The sequence below is a fragment of the Nicotiana tomentosiformis genome, chromosome 7 (genome assembly GCF_000390325.3).
Source record: "Nicotiana tomentosiformis chromosome 7, ASM39032v3, whole genome shotgun sequence".
Taxonomy (NCBI): domain Eukaryota; kingdom Viridiplantae; phylum Streptophyta; class Magnoliopsida; order Solanales; family Solanaceae; genus Nicotiana; species Nicotiana tomentosiformis.
Window position 1 is genome coordinate 2547440 of NC_090818.1, and position 8254 is coordinate 2555693.

The window sequence follows — 8254 nt, forward strand, 5'->3', positions numbered from 1 at the left end:
CTTTATACATCCAAAACGTAACTTAGATAAATAATAAAAAATTACCTAAAGTTTTTTGTTTAATGAGATTAATTGAACCTTAAACTATTAGGTTATACCTCATGTGCAAAAAGGACTTAACTTATATTGTATCTCTAAAATACTAATAGTAATTAAAATAGTTTCTCCAAAATGGAAACAACTTTAATATCTGAAAATAATAAAATAGACATAGTACCTACTCCAAATATCAATCACTCGTATTCCTCTTTGGTGTGATAGCCACTTCGGCCGAACAAGTTCAAAGGACCTAGTCTTGTACTGCCTATCATTTTCTTTCATTCTATATAATGTCTTTGACTGGATTTGTCAAACGTGTTGATTTTAAGATGAAATTTGGTAGACTTTTTGTATGGACAGCTCAGATGTTAATTTTTTACCATTCAGATGTTATTGTATCTCTTCTTTTGTAATTTAAAGAAATATATGGGACCTAACATTATTTTGTATTTATTTATGGGGCCTAACTTGAATAAGCAAAAAGGGGTCCAGTTACCGGCGGAAGTGGCTTTTATCGCATGGAGCGCGCCGTGCTTCCTAGGGAGTGTGACATTGCTTGTTAAATTTTTTTAGAAAAATGACTATATAGTAATTTTTAAAATAATAGTCAAAAAATATATTTTTTTATAATATATATGTATATATCTCTGTATGTTATGTACACATGAAAATGTACAAATTTTATTTACTTTTACGGCTATTGGATGTAAATAGTTTCAGTCGCGGGTTAAAAGTGATATTCGATCAATTTTTTTTGATTTCTCATTTGGTATCCGACACACGTATTGAGGCCCAAATAAATTTGAATTCGTACCGGAAAACTTCACATTAAAAAATAAAGCATAGTTTAATAAAAATAACTTTATACCTAAGACTCCAATTTGAAAGACGAAGAAGTGCTCGTCATTTTGCAGTACCAACTTGTTATCCAATCACGTGGCATTTGCAGTTTAAGGTTGAAAAATGGTACACTTCAATTAAGGTGTGTTCCGTCCCGTAGGGAACATCCGATTTTGAGAAAAGAGCAAGGATCGTCCCCCTCTTTGGCTCTTTACTTTGAAGTTTGAACAAAGAGCATGTCATTAAATAAATAAATCTACTATAATAATCAATTATGCAATTTGACTTGCATTATGTTATTGATTTTTATAACGTGAAAATTGACGCATTTGCTTCTTCCCCTCGTATAGAAAGTCCAAAGAATACCAACTAACATTTGGGTTGTTTGGAAGGTCATAATACATCAGTTATAATCTCAATTGAGAAAAAGTCAAATCTAGATTCGTATCGAAAATTTTCACTTAAACTTTGAGAGAAAATGAGTTTTCTATCAAAGACGACTTTATTCTCAAGTTCGAATTTGAATTTGAGACTTCTGATCTGAAAAAACGTTTCGCTAATTAATGTACAACTACGCCTTAAGCAACTAATACTATATGTTTGGGAATTTCGGGCTCAATTCATTATTTAATCAATTTCAAACATTAACTATTCAATTGGATCAGAGAGTAATTTTAGTAAGTTAACAAATTTCATGCTTTATTTTAGTAAATTAATCGGTTAGTGGCCAAAGCATGGAAGAGGTTGCTTGTTATACAAGGTTTTCATAATCTTATAATCATTTTAGGAAAGAATTTTGAACACATGTGTCTGACATATCTAACATTGTAATAGGTTTAAGATAATATATACTTGTCATTAGTAATCAGTTTTGATAATTCGAATATAATCCAATCAGCTTAACAGATCTCAAGTAATGAAGTTAAGGTAGGTGCATGTTTTTGGCTGTTATATATGGTTAGCAAGACAAATCATCATTTCCTGATCCTAAGATTGTCGTGTTCTTTTGATAAACAAGCATTATTATTTTATTACTCCTATTTAGTTGTTATGTTAACATATTTGTCTTAATGATGTAACAATGAACTGGGACATATTCTGTCCCAATAACAACAAAATTAACTAATTTTAAACCTTACTCCTTTCAACTTTAGCGTAAAAAAAATTTGAATTAATTTACAAGTGCTCAGAGTTATCCATTTATACTTTGTTTATTCTTTATATAGAAAAATATTCTCATACTTTCTAGATCAAGAATCTAAACAATCATTCTTTATTCAATTTCTTCAAATAATACTAAACTTTCAAAAACTATACATAAACGTAATGCAGATTGTAAATTTCAAAAGAAAAGCAAGCTTTTTCCCCCTCTCTTTTTCTTTTCTGAGAGCATTTTCCCAGAAAATAAAAAGAAGAAAAAAACACGGAACTTTTAAAGCTTCTGAATATATACGAAAACTTTAATTCAGCTACATGGCACATTGCAATTTGCTCGTACAGTCAAATTTTTCTTAACAACCCCATTTGATCCGATATTTTTTAGCTATTATAGTGAAATATTGTTATAAAAAATATATGGGATAATACATAATTACCCCCATTGGATTGTACTAAAGTGCCAGTTGCACCCCTTAAAAACACGAGTGTCCTATGACCCCGTGTATATATTTTTAGTGAATTAAAATATACTTGCGTGGCCCAGCTGGCACACAACGTGTCTGCACGATTTGTGAGTGCGTGAATGATATAATTTATACTTCAATGCCTTTATTTAACGGTCACATACCATTTATTTAATTAGGTTAGAATTCTTTCTCTTCTTCCACACCCAATTTTATCCGCCATTAAAGCTCGATTTTGATGAATTGAAAGGGATTTCTTTTTTTTGCATTGCAGCCTTCTTGTATAGTAGTATTAACTTTTCCTCCTCAATCTTTAATTTTCTTAGTCATATTTTACAAATTGTTTTTATCCGTCATTAAAGCTCGATTTTGGTGAATTGAAAGGGATTTTTTTTTTTTTTTTTTTTTGCATTGCAGCCTTCTTGTATAGTAGTATTAACTTTTTCTCCTCAATCTTTAATTTTCTTAGTCATATTTTACAGATTGTTTTCAGGGTTCTCTGTTGAAATTAATATGGGCTAATTCTTCGTTTTTCAATGTTTGAAATGGCAGGAATCAACTTTGTATGGACGAGCATGACCCAATGTTAAATCTGAAGGTGCGTTGCAAGCGTGGAGATTTGCTGCCATTGCAAACTTCTTGGTCGACTAGGAACCCTAGAAGACGGTTCTGGTCTTGTGTCACGCCCCGAACTCGAAGAGCGCGACCGACGCTCAATCGAGTGAACCCGGCCGAGCAAGCCTGTTAGATTTCCTTCTACCCAACTCACCCATGAATAAAGAGGAGATGTACTCCTTTAATCAAACACTAAAAGAATTTCATTAACAACTCCCTTTTCATTTCCATTAGCAGCTTCATTCATAATTTTTAAAATATTACAAGATTATAGATATAATGAAAAACATGTTTGCCAAATACCACCATTTCTAGTTCAATTTCCTACATCAAATATCACCCACAACCTGTCTACGGAGCCTCTAAGTACAACATAAGAGTAATATAAAAATGCCGGCAACAAGGCCTCGGCGATACCTCAAAACACAAAGTACAACATTAAGTGATATCAGGCCTCGAATAGAGTAGGGCTCACCAAAACCTATTGAATAGGGAGTAACTGCTAACGAGGATCAAAGTTATCCGCTGATGAACCACTTGCATTCATTGAAAATGCAGTGCCCCCGACAAAAGGGACGTTAATACATATGGAATAGTACTAGTATGTAAAGCTAACTGTACTCTTTCAAAATAGAATTCCCATATAAGAAAGGGAAAACTATAAAAGCAGCAAGTCACAATCAACAATATTCAAATGCCCAGTTAAAACATAACAATTTTCAAAATACGAAAATAATATATATTTTTAGTTGGGAGATCATTAGCACCGATTTACCACCGTATTTTTAGTACGGAGTTCGATCATGCCCAATCGGCTAGGTCATCTCCCCATGAACAATGTGGTTTGACATGTGGTGCGAAAGAAAGGTGTTACCAAGAGTAGTACTACTATGTACGCAACATGGCGTCCGATCTCCACCCGATCACCTAGGTCGCCTTCCCACATATGCCGTGCGGGTTAACTTTTCCAATTCACATATATTTTCAATTTCATCCCAATTAAGGAGAATAATCTCATCCAAGATAAGGGGAATAATCATAATCCACTCCTACACCGACACGTGTAGTTTCGGGTGTGGGCCTTATGACCCACCCTTCCTCGGTTTACTAATGACACTCCCAAAAATATGTTTGGTTTGCACACAAGGGAAACAAAAGCACAAATATATTTAGCTCGTTGTCTGTCACATTTTATAAATCTCCACTAGTATTTTCAACCAATCATAACAACAATACTTCCTTGGCTCTTTGGCTATTCATAAGATTCTTTATTCAAGGCACGGTGGTCGTATTTCAAATTTCACACTTTTATATCTTTCCTTCCATGGATCATCATCACAATTATCAACATATATAATATTTCGAAAACCATAACTTTAAGTGCATCGGAAATAAATAATTTAAGCACAATAGATTTCTTTCCAATAAATGGAGTAAAATGATTGGCAATCGAAGTGCAAGTTAAAATCATAAACAAGTAACACACCATTTATTCTTGAAATATTTTTCCCCAAAGAGGGCAAAACACAATTTCCACTCACGAATATGTAAGAACACAAAATACATTGAAAATACTTACAAAGCATAACATTAGTTAAAACAACCACATATGTGCGACTTGAATACATAGGTTTTTAGGCAATTCAATTTTCGAAGTCATCTTAAAACAATTGAATCAAGGCTTGTTTCTTAACCTCTCTCACATCATCTAATTTCATTGGCACCACTAGCTACAAGTATACCTTTTATTCTTGGCCCGTTGGCCACACTCTATATCCCCAATTAACTTATTTCATTTTCAAGCATCTTTATATATTATCAACAACAAGATATTTTCAATCAAGACCTTAGATAAACATATGAGCAATTAAGAGTCTTAAGCATATCGAGTTTTTCTCACACAATTTAGCATACTAGCTTTCATTTGAAACACGACTCAAAGCCATAACATTTTAATATGCAACCCATACTTTGAACATATATCTTTTGACATAATGCTCATTCGGAATAGTCAAGTTTATAAGGGATAACCCAGAACATAGGAATTAGGAACTTGAGACAACCATACTTGAAACTTATGGGAACATTATGGAATTCGATTTTAAGAGTAGTTTAGCCAACATACCTCGCTTCAAGCTTTCCTTAAATTACTACAGTGTTCCGAAAATCCTAGAAATCCAAATCTATTTTGAGACATAACAAAATTGAACACAAATTAAAAGATATTCATGGTTTCAGCTCATTTGAGCGTTTTAATAGGTGTGCAAATTTGACTACAGTATTTTTCTACAAGATTTTCTTCATTCCACAACCCAATCTTTACTTATTTGAGCTCAACAATCTTCCCACAATCCTTATTGGTACATTCATGTGTAAATAATACTCTTACACCCAAGAATCATACTCACAATCAACCATCTTCCACTTAAATTCGAAATTAAAAACTAGGGTATGGAACCTTACCTTTTAGTTGAAGAACTTGTGAGGCTTCTTGTTGAATTTCAAGGCTTGATCAAGATTGGATAATTAGAATATTAAGTTTCCTCATTCTCTCTCTAAAATGTTCTTGCCTCTCTCTAAAATGCTCACACAATCGCCCAAAATAAGTCCCAAAGGCTATTTATCAAAATAGGGTCGGGTTATAAAAATAGTAAAATGGACCCTCCAAACTCAAGTCTACGGTCGTAGAACTGACCGCAGAATAGGTACGCGGTCCGCATAATGGACCGCAAAAGTGATGCCCGAAAATTGGGATGATATGAGTAGGTCTGTGATTGGTCTGCGGTCCGCTGACCACTTATGCTGCCGCAGAATGGGCCGCAAAATCGCTCAACAAAATTTCCTCATGCAACTCTGCGACATAAGTGCGGATCGCGAAATAACCCTCAAAATTCAACAAATTTCTGCTCAACTCTGCGATCATTATGCGGCCCGCAAAATGATTATGCGATCACGAAACAGACTGCAGAATTGCTTTCTTCTGCCTAAAATTTTCATTAACTCCTCAGTGCATTCTTCTACAATCCTTAAACACATAAGTCTACCTCGACGCCACGAAACCTCAAATTCTTTGGCGATATTTTTTTTACGGGACCTCATATCTTGTCCATACTATGGTGTAATTATTTTGGCAATTGGATTGATATTGTCCCTACTTTATGGTTACTTTGAAATGATTTATATCTCTTCAAATTTCAGACTAAATCTTGTAAATTTTTTCGATGATGTTTTTGATGAGCATTCTAGGCTTGTCCTTCCACAATTGGTGAACAAGTTGAGGGAAATTGAATAAGGATTAGCCGATTATGAATCATTGAAGACTCAATTGGTGAAAATTGAGCATGGGATAGAGAATGAACAATGGACGGAGGTTGAGCAAAAGTTAGAGGGTCATCAGATGGTCAATCAAGGGTTGAACCAAAAGGAGAAGATGAATCACTGCTGGAATCTTTATAATAAGAAGGGCATCTTATGTATTTTGTTGTGTCTGATTATATGTTATATGTTTATATAGTAATCGTTCAAAATCTATGTAGTTTGTTGGAGGTAATCTCTAGCTTTTGTGACATTAACTGTAGTTCGGAGGAGTTAATCTCCAGTTCTCTGTAGTTTGTAGGAGTCAATCTCCATTTTTTGGTTGAACAACGATGAATGGAACTTGAGTTTGTACATATATACTGCATGTGCGTAGTTACATAAGAACAATGGACGACATTAACTAAAGCAATACCAAACAGATCATTTGCTGCTTATGCGTAGTTAGAAGAGAACAGTGAATGACATTAACTAAAGCAATACCAAACAGATCATTTGCATAAATTGTTTGAGTCTGCTATAAGCAGAATAGGTAGCCAACAAAACAAGTGCACTATCAACAAAAAGAAGCCAACAGACATGTGCAATATTAACAAAAGGAAGTACTTAATCTGCATAATACATAGTCTAAGTAGTTAAAGGTCCTGGCTTGCATTCTTTGCTGCAACATCCCTCTTTGACCTTGTTTGAATTATTTTATCTCCCCTCATTTTTTGTGATCTCCTTGAGGTTATTGTTATTTTTTCTTTCCATTTCACTCATGTTCTTGGCTGATATCCAATGTCTCCGTTAACTTCTGCTGAACTAGTAACTGTTCTTGCTCCAAGATTCACAATCCTTTGACTTAGTAGGCCAGGCTGCAAGAAAGAAGAGCAATGCTAGTTACCTAAGTTTGATTATCTACAAAAATTTAAGAACATCACTAAATACTTACATTGAAAGCAGTGTATCCACTGTAGCAACCATTAAACCAACTCATACCATCCTTGGCCTTTTAAAAGTGCCAGAACCAGTTGGATTCCTTCCCTTTTCAGGAGCATTATTAGCAGACCCCTGTGAACAATTTAACCAACCCTCCAAGCCACTTGAACTCTCAAAACCACCAATTCCCCTTCCTCTTCCCCTTCCTCTAGCATCCATTCTACTTCCTCTTCCTCTTCCATAAGCACATGTTGAACCAACATATTGCATACTTGATGAATCTGCAGGTGGAACACTTCCCCTTCCCTTACCTCTTTCAGAAATACTTATTGAACCACAAGATGATGAAGTTACAGCAACATGTGGAGCTCTTCCCCTTCATCTACCTCTTTTTTTTCCAGCATGTGGAACATATGTTAAAGTAGCACTAGCATCAACAACAGATGTTGAACCTTCAGCATGTGGACAAACTCTCTTATTGTGTCTCTTTGCTTTACACAAGCTTCAAGTCACTTGGCCCCCACACTTACTCAACTTCCCTGTTTTCCTGGATTCAGTGGCTTCTTTCCTTCTTAGTTTCTTTGGCCTCCTTGGTATTGACTTGATTTCAGGAGGTGCTACTGGTGGATTTTCAGATTGTGGCCACATATCCATAGTATTCATTGGTTGAATAAAGTGTGAATAAGTCTTGAGGCAGGTTTCTTTGGTATACTAGTGAGCAACATACCTTATAGGCTCCAGTTTCTTGAAATGCATTGCTGCAATGGGATGTTGGCAAGGAATGCCTCTAAGTTGCCATGTTCTGCAGCTACAACTCAGATTATCTATACTTACCATGTGCTTCTTATACGACCCTTCCTCTATTTTATAACCATATTCACCATTCTAATGAATTGTAGTAC